Source organism: Polypterus senegalus, chromosome 6 (genome assembly GCF_016835505.1).
Source record: "Polypterus senegalus isolate Bchr_013 chromosome 6, ASM1683550v1, whole genome shotgun sequence".
NCBI classification, from domain to species: Eukaryota; Metazoa; Chordata; class Cladistia; order Polypteriformes; family Polypteridae; genus Polypterus; species Polypterus senegalus.
The window spans coordinates 83,107,166-83,119,316 of NC_053159.1; positions in this window are offsets into that span (position 1 = coordinate 83,107,166).

Consider the following 12,151-nt stretch of genomic DNA (forward strand, 5'->3'; position numbering starts at 1 on the left):
GTGAACAGAGGTGTCATGGTTCATATGCACATCTGCAAGTCCTGGAAGCAGGTACTCCTCTTAAATCACAAAGATGCGTGGGTCAGTGGGTGAGTTTGACTTGAAATGAGTTTGGTTTCTTTGAGTGTAACTGCTGTGGAGGTTGACCCGGACACAGACAGGCAGACACCATCATTGTCACCCAAACACAAGTTTATTTACACTAATATTTACAATAAGTGCACCAAAAAACCCCCAAAGTCCCCAAAGTCCTGGCCACACAATGTCTTTCTCTCACTCTCTTCAGGCCGCCTCCTTGCCTTCTCAAGCTCAGTCCTCTCCGCTCCCGACTCTCGCCCCGAATGAAGGGAGGCGGCCCCTTTTATCCACACCCGGATGAGCTCCAGGTGCTCCCCGGCAATCTCCCGCTGACACGCCCCAGTGTGGCGGAAGTGCCGGCTGTTCTCCCGGAAGCTCTCCGGGTGTCCCTGCTTCTCTTCCCCCCAGCACTTCCTGGTGTGGCGGAAGTGCTGAGGTCCAGGGTCCCCAAGGCATTGGGGCGCCTCCTGGCGGTGACCACGGGCCCCCGAAGCAACCAGGAAGGCGGCCCCAACATGATCCCAGATGGGCACACGCCCACTTCCGGTCCTCCAAGGCGTCCCGGCCGGGTCGTGGCCCCTGGCACCCTCGACACTGCATAATGAAGTAAGCGGGTTCAGAATGTAGAAAGTGTGAATTACAATTGCATATTCTAGAATATTCTATACAGTATACAATCAGATCTATTGCTCAATAATATGTGACTGAAGTATGGAAGTATGGACTGAAATGAGACAGTATCTTCAAGTTCCAATTCAGATTAGATGCACATAATACAGTAAAGTTCTTAATGGTATATCTCCAACAGACTTGTATCAGTAAAGTAATAAAAAATTCAATTCTTACAACATCATCAGACAATATACTGCTGCGGTGGGTTGGCACCCTGCCCAGGATTGGTTCCTGCCTTGTGCCCTGTGTTGGCTGGGATTGGCTCCAGCAGACCCCCATGACCCTGTGTTCAGATTCAGCGGGTTGGAAAATGGATGGATGGATGGACAATATACTGTATATAAGAAGATTCATCAGGTACATTTGTACAGGTGTCAGTTGAGTAGCTTTATGACCTGATGATAAACAGTTTCTGAATTTAGTGCTGTGAATGCTAAATGTCTGGTACTTACTGTCAGAATAGAGGGTTTAGAAAAGTGACTGTGTTAGATGGCTGAGGTATTTTTAAGACACTGTGTGTTATGTATCTCCTGGAAAGAGCAGAGCTGTATAACTGAAATATTCTGAGCCACTTTCTTCACCTTCGCTAGTGATTTATGGGTCCTAAACTGAACAGTTTCCATACCAGGATGCCACACTGCAAATGAGTATGGACTCCACTGTGCACCTAAACAAACTGATGGGCATTGATGGAGATATTAGAGCTTTCTGCAGACATCTGAGGAAGCAAAGCGGTTGGTGGGTCTTCTTTATCATAGCCAAGAGGTATTATGTAAACATCAAGTCATGACTGATGGTCATGCCAAGAAGTTTAAAGCAGCTGAACTTCTCCACAACGTTCACTTTGATGAGAGTGTGGCCTGCCTCCTGCCTTAGCACTCCAGGACCAGTTGGTCTTGCTAACATTACATGAGAGATAGCTGTCCAGGCACCACTGTCTAATAAGGTACATCACTTCTCTTCAAGCCATTTTATAATTGGTGGTCATCAGTCCAATCACGGTTGTGTTATCAGAAAATGTCATTTATGGAGCTGGAGCTGTGTTGGTTCACAAAGCCATAGGTGATCAAGGAGTATAGTGGGGGCTCAGAACACTACCCTTTGGAGTGCCTAAGCTGAGGATTAGTATATAGAAAGTGTATTATTTAGGTGTTTGAGCATGGTATAAAATGCAAGGGATATGGCATCCTCTGTGGATTTGTTGTGATCTTATACAAATTACAATTAGCCCAAACCATCTGCAGTACTTTGTGTTCTATGTGTTAAAGTACCAAAGTTAAATTATCTCTTCACAGTGAGAATGAGTGTCACAGGTTGATTATCATTGAGATGTTTCTGGATGAGTAATGATTTGTTGTAAAATATCTTTGCCCTTCATCTCTTTTAGGTTTCCACACAATTTCCTGAGTAGTTGTGGTTTCTACATCCTTATGGCAACTTTTTACAAGAAATTACAAAAGTGATGTGAAGGACGGGCGACCTCCAAAAAATTATCACCCTGGTAATGTTAACAACTCCCCTATACTAGAAATATTGATTTTTTCAATTTATCAAATACATAGGTATCAATATTTTCACTTCCTAATCTATCCAGAATAAGACATCCTTCCACATTTCTCTCAGTTACTTTCAAGAGATTTGTGGAGCTTTAAGTGTGCTCTTAGTGGTCCTTAGGCTTGTCTTCCTGCAGCTACATTTTTCATGTGTAGGTACCTTCTGGTTCAGTGCTAAGTATTCTAATGCTGCCTGTGGTGGAGCAAGCCATAAAGTGGGTTTGGGATAAAAAAAACAGAGCACACAATAAAAGGCTGCCAAAAAGCAGGCAGAGACCTGCAGTCATTTGTAGGAGGAAAGATGTGGGATAGCAACTTCTGGAAGAAAGTGTTCAAGCTACCATCATTTTAAGGGAGAATCCCAATACTCTTGACATTTGCAGTTTCTAAATATAAGTCTATTCAAGCAATATAATTTGATCTTTGGCTAAAATACAGAATATGTACAATTTAACTTCTATGATGATTTCCTTTCAGGATAACTGGAATCCCAGAGTTGACCAATCAATCCTCCAAACTTTTTAACCCAAGTGACAAAATTAATAAGTTTAAGTAATAAGCTGCCCTCTATTATATAAGGTCAAGGGTTCAAACTACCTTATTAAATGGTCCTGCTAGAGTCACTCATTTAAATTAATATATAACTAACTTTGTACAATTTGCTAGATAAAATCCATCATGTAAGATGCTATAGGTTTAGTTTAGGAAGTAAACTTTGTCTTACCTCCTAATACTAACCTTAACACGTCCCTGCATTTGTTGAAATGGGATCTTTGTAAGAGGCCAAAGATGTTTAGGAAATAATAAATAAAACGTATAGTTAAGGTAGCAAATAGTTGGACTTGTTCAAAGCTGAGAAAAAAAAGTCACTTAATATTATCTGAGAAATTCTGCTTGGACTGCGGCCGATTTCCGCCTCTAAGGGACTTGTATAATACTTGAAGGTACAGATGCACCCTCTGCTGGAGAGTTGATGGAACTGCTTCCTTATCTGTTCAGGTTTTAAATGAAGAAAAAAACCCATCAAATTCTTGATTTCTAGGTGTTTCAATTAATCGTTACTAAATAGCCATAATTAAAATGAATGAATTTGAACACTAAAAAAAGAAAAGTACTGCACTAATGCCAAGCAATATAAATTCCATAAAATGTGTCATCCTTATTGATTCTGATTCATGAGAAATGAGAATGCAGATGAGTTCATTTTTGTTAAATATATTAATTATTATATATATATATAAATATATATATATATAATATAAATTATATATATATATAATAATAATATATTTATTATTATTATTAATTTGCACACAGAAAGCACTTACCCTAGCGAATCTAGAATCTTTGAAGCTGTACATGTTTAGGATAATTCAAGATACCAAAAGTAATCAAAAATGAATGTGGAAACTGCATCGATGCAACAATCAGGCTGGGAAAAAGATTTATTTGTAAGAATTACAGTGCTACGAAGGCTTTTGTCCATTGGACTTATGTTTACTAAGAATTGAAAGACAGAAGTGAAGGGGATTGTATTTTACAGGACTGTTGTAGAAGGGACTTGTCAGGTTAAGGTAAGGTTATGTGGGGAAAGGCAAGAAAGAGGCACTTTTTAAAATTGTGTTACCATGTGCACTTCAGCCAGGAGACACTCCCTACTCCACACATCACCATTTCTGGCTTCACACCCCGCTCAAAAGGGAAGAAAGCAACCAAGCTGAAGAAGGACTTCCTCAGATCAAGCGACTTATTAGGATTCTCACCATGAAGTTGACCCTTCTTCACAGTTGGCTCTTTCGATTTGAGACCCACTACAGATGAAGTTGGAGGAAGTCTTATTAATAAATCCTCTGATTCATGTAGTACCTTTGACAGTGATCTGATTATAAAATATTTTACAGTCTTCAAATTTATAGAGAATTCAATGTGTAAAGTATTTAGTGCCAATGATATTTTCATCAACAAAATAAAGCAGACATTTTCTCAGCCAACGTGCTTTTTTAAATGCAAAATTGCAAAACAGTTTAAACATTTTACAGTTTATTCATTCAGGCAGGAAAACTGTATGATATGGCACATGTTAGGTTAGGAGCACGTACTGTTAGTTCATTTCTGCACCCACCACATGACGAACCTACACAAGATCCCAGCACAGTTTTAAGTTGAGTAAAACTTTAATCTTTTTTGGGTGCAAAGTCCTAATAGCTATTAATCCATATGCTATGATATTGTTAACTACTAGGACTCTCATCATGTTTTCTCTTGAAAGATTCATTTTGAGGAATTATGTTCAGTGCAGCTCCAGACAATTAAGAACTTTCAGCGTTTTTAGGTGTACTCTCATCTTATATCTTTTACTTGTCCGACAGCCACATGGATCCATAAGAATGCCAGGGATAGGGAACACACTAGCAGCTCATACAACAGTGCCTTTGTCCTGCTTCTTTAGGTAAGTTAATCATAAAAGAACAGACAAAAGTCACTTCTCTGGTCAAGAATGGAAGAGGAAAGCAATTATGTAAGCATGCATAAGATTGACTGAAGAAATATTATCTGCATATCATTATTGCAAAGAACTGACATTATCAACGTGCATGTAAAAGGTGTTTGAACTAATTCATTACATGGAAAGATGCAGCTCCCCTAAGTGATATAAAAGCTGCTTGGGTTTAGAAAGGGAACTGCAGTTGATCTGAAGGCAGAAGACGATCAGTGCCACATGGTATGCAACTAGGACTGCACTGTGGCGTCAGTCTCTATGATGCATGAAGAGGCTGATTGTGCTGCGAATAGCAATGGCAGGGCAAGGCAGAAAGAGTTAGTTAGTGGTATAACAGCCAACAGACTGAACATGCGTTATGGCTTATCTGCACTGAAGAGCCACTTTTGCTTCATAATGGAATTAAAATCTTTACGGTGCATATTACCTTTGGTATTCCCATTCTACAACAAATTTGTTCTTTTCCAAGCTATGTATATTATTTTAATGAATTAGCTAATATTAAGCCAGATAGGGACATTTTTTCTCCTTTCTAGGAGTAATAGTGATAGTGTTTTTTTACTAGTATTGCTCATTTTGTATTAATATTTATTTTTCTTCTGGCAATTATTGGATACTACTATATTGGGTATGCCTTTAAAATTTCATCTTTAAGACAATTTAATAGAGTCACAGACCCTCCAGCACTAACACACTTTAATCAATGACATTTTTACATCACTTGAATTGGATTCTGCTGCCTGTAAAGCTATTGAGCCACCTCAGGTCTATTTAGGCTACATTTTTAATTGCATGACACTGTAAAGTACTTTTAAAAAAGCGGAACATATGTAAATGCATTCAATTATTGCTGTTATTTTTGAAAATGACTCATTGTTACAAAAAATATTAATAAACAAAAATGTGACAACTGACTCTTGGATGTAGTAAGTAAATATGTTGAAATGCTTAAACTTTCACATCAGTTAATTAAGTCTGCGAACACATCTGAACTTATTGCCATGTGCACATTTTCTAACTTGATTTTAGTGTAGGAGAGTTTGTTTCTAAGAGATTGAAAACATGGCCTTATTTTATTAAGTTCAACTTGAAACTATTGAATTATAAATGCATGACAAACTATTGACGTTAGTAGTATAGCATCAACTTTTAGCAATAGGTTTAGTGAGAAGTAAAGCAAAATGACACCTTTTATTGGCTAACTAAAAAGATTACAATATGCAAGCTTTCGGGGCAACTCATGCCCCTTTTTCAGGCAAGATGTAATACAGAAACTGGAATTTTTATATAGATACCAAGACAGACACAACATTGGAAAACCTTAAAGTGAGACATCTTAGATATAAAATATTAATAGACCTCTCCAGGCTAAGATTCATGTAGCAAGAGAGAAGAACAATGTATAGTCAAGATCTTTCGATAAGATAACTGTCCAACAAAGTGTTTTGAAGTTTTTCAATACAATGTGGGTCTGTAGATTTTCACAAATTGTCTGTGTCAGTCCAAAAGATGCAGACAGACCTCATATCTGGCCATACAACTCTTGTCTCTATTTAAACCATATTTGTAATGTGTTAAATTTTACCATGAGTTTGACTTCCCATGTTTTTCTCTCTTGCTGTGTTCTGAAGTTGCCCATAAGCACTGTGACTTTAAAGTCCTTCTCACTCACAGTTGTCTATGGCTGTTGAAGTGGGCCGCTACAGGAACATCTGTGTTGCCATGCTTGATGTGGAACTTGTGTAAATTCATTCTTTGGCAGAGTGTTTGTCCAGTTTCTCCCACATAGAGTGCAGTGTCAGGACATTTCATACAGAGAATTTGGTAGACCACATTAGCTTAGAGTTGTAATTCTCAGTATATCCATTAATTGTGTTGCATATTTAAGTTCAGGGCTGTAGTCTGTCCTGACTCTCGTTGACAAACATGGCTTTCTTTGCTTGTACAGCAGACATGAGATGCACATGTGGGGTCTGCTTTTGGACTGGCTCTGCATTTCTCCTAGCTCTCTCCAGTCTTCTATCCAGATTGGGGCAAAGATGGGCAAAAATATGACCTTTTATTGTAGTCTTGTAGCTAAAATGTGGAGTTTCATAAGAAGTTCAGTAGCCATCTGTCACAATCTGGTCTGGGAACAGCTTTTCCGTCTTTTTCCTTTCATTCTGAGATGATGCATAGCATGGGCTTTGCCATTCTGTAGAGGGCACAACACGTTTTGGTTGAATTCTTAGTATGCTTTTTGTGTGTGTGCCTTTTGTTGGCATTGTATTATAGTTACTATTCTGATTAGACCTTTAAGTAGGAATTTCATTGTACTATTAACAAATGGCAGTAAACTTGGACTTGAACTTTACACTATTTTTACAAAAACTAGCTGTGTTACCTAAGACAGGTTGAAATATAAATAATTAGGTAGATCTTTGTATTAACGTTTACAGGGAAGCATTCAATGCATATTTCTCTGTTATATGCCATTTGGTATAGGATTTGTAAAAACAGTGTTAATGTTTGTGAGGCACCGTCTGTTGGAATTATAATTGCAATGCATTTTATTGCTAACAATCTTTGTACTGTGCCATTTGTTTGAATTTACAGAGACATAACAACCAGACAGGCACACAGACAAACATGCAGACTGTAAGAGCCATTTGGTAGTTACTTAAATTATATAAATGTTTTACTAAATATTAGTGCATAATCTATGGGAGGTTCCTATAACCCCCAAAAGCTGAATTAAATTGGTATATCATAACTATTTCTATCCTCTCTAACTAAACATTTTTCTCAGTTAGTAATCAGCCTTGCCATGTGTAAGGTGTAGAGGGCACATGGTTTTAAACCTTGCTTTGCATGCCTTACGTGCCTTGCGTGCATGTTTTGTGTGTGAAGTAACATGAAAGATAAAGCACTTAATTGTATGTTCTGTGCCAGACATTTAAAGCGTACAGAAGAATTAAAGAATCTATAAGTAAAGAAATAACTAAAGTTTTACAATAAAAGCAAACTTTAGAGAAGATACATTTTTTTTATCTTTTCCCTTTTATTCTATGTGTGTATCAACTTTTTTCTTTATTCTTTTGTGGATTGTTGGCTTTGAATTTTCACTAAATATTTTAAAACAAACTTTTGGACTGAGAGATTTCTTTCGGTACGCGTTTTACCCATGCTAAAACTTGCCTTACACTCCTGCCATCACATAGACTCTTATCCTTTTTTTAAGGTGGATTGCTTTGTCAGCACATTAAAGAAGCTCTAATTTTTTGCTTCCGCCTCATATTTTCACTGTCTTATCAGCATTGAAATGGGGCGCAGTCTGGTTAATAAAATCTTGAACAATGCACCAGTGTATTAGAGAAGGGTTTGTGTTCTGGCCCTAGAGTATGTCACAACAAAGCCTTTCTTGAATTTTGCACCAAATTTTGAATGTCCTTACAACACATGGCATACTAATTTAATTTATGTTAAAGCAATCTGCATTCATGCTAATCCGCACACACATAAAGATCATTGCCCCAAGAGTGGATTAGCATGCATATGTGAATCTGAAGCAATATCTCAGTATCAACGCACAGATGTTCATGGATGCACACTGCACTGTAGGAGCCAGCATAATACCTTGAAGATACATGGGGTTAAAATGCTGATTGACAACGAAATGTCACACAGGTATGAGTGAGCTCGGCATTCACCAAACCCCTAGAACTTTCCCATTACAATTTTCAGGGAGGCAGGCAGACACACCCAGGACATTGTATAAGTAGAGTGTCATGGAAGATAAGGGGGGGATCAAGGAGATAGGCATGGCATGCAACTCTGGAAGACGATCTGGGAACACTGGAAAAGTGAAAGTCACTTCAGAAACAGCTCTAGCTAGTTTCAGTAACTGATACTTTACGAAGCGCTTCCTGTGGCATTCACAGTGGGAAAATAATTCTTCTGAAAGTACATCTGTGGGTCATTCATCGTAAATAAATGTGCCCAATATTGGGCTTTACTCTCATTCCATGGATGTGCCTCGATCTTTCTGTCTTGGTGATTGTTATACTATTGGTCTTGATGTTGATTTGAAGTAGCAGCAATTATCTGCACCTTCGCTCAATATCAATAGCTTTATCATGTCTCCCTTCATCCTCTTCTTCTTCTTCTCCTGCTACTATTAAAAGTTCAAGAATTCAAATACCTGTGTTCACTGAGAGTAGAAAGTAGCGTCCACAGCACGGGTCCACACCTGAATCAGTCACACAACTGCTGCATTCGCTTCTTTTAAGTGGTGCCTGTGGAAGCGAACCAACATCTCCACCAAAACGAAGATTTGCATCTTCTGGACCCTAATCCTCCAATTTGGATCGGAAACTTGGACGCTACTCAAATCAGTCCTGACCAAACTGGAGGTCTTCCAAATGCGTTGCCTAAACCAGATTCTATGAGTCTAACTTCACAACCACCTTCAAAATGAGAACATTTAATGCAGATGTCAACAGCAGCTGATGATGAAGGAGCAGATTCAGAAATAATAATTGTGATGGTTCAGCCACGTTTGTAGAATGAATAACAGCTGGCTACCACACAAATGCCTCTGGCAAAAGCGACCCACACAGTGGAATGGCACTAAAGAAAATGTGGATCAAACAGGTTGAAGAAGACATAAAGAGTGAGTGAAACACTCTTGATGATGCCAGAACAGCGGTCATAGACCACCAGGCATGGAAACAGCTTGTAAACGAAATCCAGCAATTATTTGCACCTACAGTAGCGTACAGTCTTAGAAAATTACCTAAGCCTATTGCCAGCTAGGAATCAAAGAAGAAGAAAAAGACTACTACTTTTATTATTATTATTATAAACTTTGTTGTGAAGTCGGAGTGTTGGTATCAGAAAATTACTTTCTTTGCTTTGACATACCTGCATTTATTGTGTATGGTTCTACTTTTTCATCGCTCTGACAATGTACAGCATAATTATACTTCTCTGTTATTCCATTATGGCAAGTTCTTGAGCACTGAGCAATGTGTTACTTTAACACTGATTTCTATTCTATCTAATGTGGCAGGTGGCCAGAGCTCTTGCCCGGATGGGACACCCAGAGTGTGGAAGGACTAGGGGAGAGAGTAATTTTAGGACATTTTCTCCCCTTGACGGACAGAGGGCAGCCCCCCTTGGTTTTCAGCAGGGCCAGGGGGCGCATGGACCTTTCCAGGGCCTTATTTTGGCCAAGCTCGTCAAGTTCTTCCAGTTGCCCTATAAAAGGAGCCAGAGTCGGGAGGAAGAGGACAAAGCCTGGGAAGGAGTGGAGGCACAAGGACTGTCAGCAAGGAAAGGACTGAACTATCTATTGGGTGTCTGGTGATTGGTGCACTGTGCTTTGGGGAGCAGGATGAAACGCTCCCTGATTGTAAACAAACAGATGTTGTGTGGCAAAATCTGTCTCCTGTCTGTCTCTGTCCGGGTTAGGGCGGCTGTACGTGCCCTGGTGGCTTGACAATAATCACATTATTTTGCATTCGCCTTTTTTCATTGATTTTTAATATGCTTCATTTCTGTCTGCTCAATTAGGATGTAATTTTTCTGTTCTTCAAGCATCTCAAATGTTTTCCAGAATGCTGTAAAAGTTGCAAGCCTAGAATCATGTGCTTAGCGGGTAATCCTTACTAGTGGGCTCAACTCCAAGTGAGGTTTATTCCCCTTGGTGAAGCTTCCAGGTGTCTGGATGAACCAACTTGTAAAGTTACAACACATACAGTAATAACACAACTACTTAATTTATATCATATGGCTATAACAAAAAGACTTGTAATTTTATAGACAACAATTAAACATGACAATTAAATATTTTTTGGTGAATTCAATGTTTTCGTTACTGTTGTGGAGTGAGCAATCATAATTTTGGGATTTCAGGGAGGCTGCAATCTTTAATGACCTGTAAACCCTGTTTGAATTCAATGTATTTTATTCATTTATCTTTTTTTATTATCTAAGTGTATAACTCATATTACAATCTTAGGACAGTCAATGACTCAAGTGTTAGATGAGACTATCTATATTGTCAATGCAACTGGAGATGCTACCTTTGACAAGATAAATTGCACATGCTTTTGTGAGTAAATCACCAGAATAGCCAACCAATTATCTACTGTATGTGTAACATCACAAGGTATAGAACGCCACATGAGCACTTTGGAATTAAACATCCCATCTCAGCCCATCTGTGTGACTGAGAAACATCAAAGAGACTCCAGTCTTTCAGAAAGAGATCATCTGCCATCCGTACATCAGCCCAACTGCTGAATTTAAACAAGCTCTCCGGGATATTTACCTTCCTCTCATGCTGATGTTTCCTTTGCTGCTAACCTTCAAAATCTCACCTCTTAGTTTATGTTCTAAAGAACAATCAACCCAGCTGTTGGGCATTGGTCTGACATGTGCTTCTTCATCTTGCCTTGGAAATGGTCTACATGCTGTTCTTTCACCTTTGCTGGGCCAAAGTCTCCTCATCTTGTCATCCCAAATGGTTCAAGGTCTTCTGGTCTTATCATTCCTGCTGGGCCAAGGTCTTCTCATCTTCTCATCTCATTAATCCAGTCAGGCCAAGGTCTTCCCATTTCATTATCCGTACCAAGATAATATTCTCTTTTGTGGACTGGTTATTTTTACACTGTGATGAAAGTTGTTTAGGGATGTCTAGAAGCCACCCCTTAGAGTAAGGCCCATGTTATGGTTTAGGCAAGGTCTGTTCCCTAACCTTATTTTTATTTTCCTTCTTGTTGTTCATTACTGTCACTTTTGAAGTATCATTTTCATGTGCTTTTTGAGTTAATGTAATGTTTGTAAATATTGTTCAAAGTAGATATTTTTTAAATCAAGTGTATTGTATGTTGCTGCATTGATTGAGTTTTGTGGGTGGAATCCCAAGAAAGCCCACCCTGATGTCACTGCTGAGTAATTGGTCTTCACCTTTATATTCAGGTATTGGAGTTGGTTCCAGTAGAGCATCAATGAGATATGTTGGAGTATTAATCTTGCAAGTATTTTTTTCAAATACACTGTCATCCTCATTCTTGATGGACAGTATTTTGTATTTTGGACATTTTAAGGCGTTTTTGTACTTTTGGGCTTTAGTTTGGCATCTGGCTGCCTGAAGTGAGACCAATTTTGGGGTAGATTGGTGAGGTTCTGGTTTCACCTTGCTGTGTATTTTGTGGAAGTGCACTCCCTTTTTGCCATTTTATGATGCAATTCTATTAAACAACCTTTGTTATTATTTACTACTCACTTGTATTTATTTCATTTATATTTTCCTGCTGCTACTATTAAATTCTTAATAAATACTACTTTGCTTTTAAATTGTTTA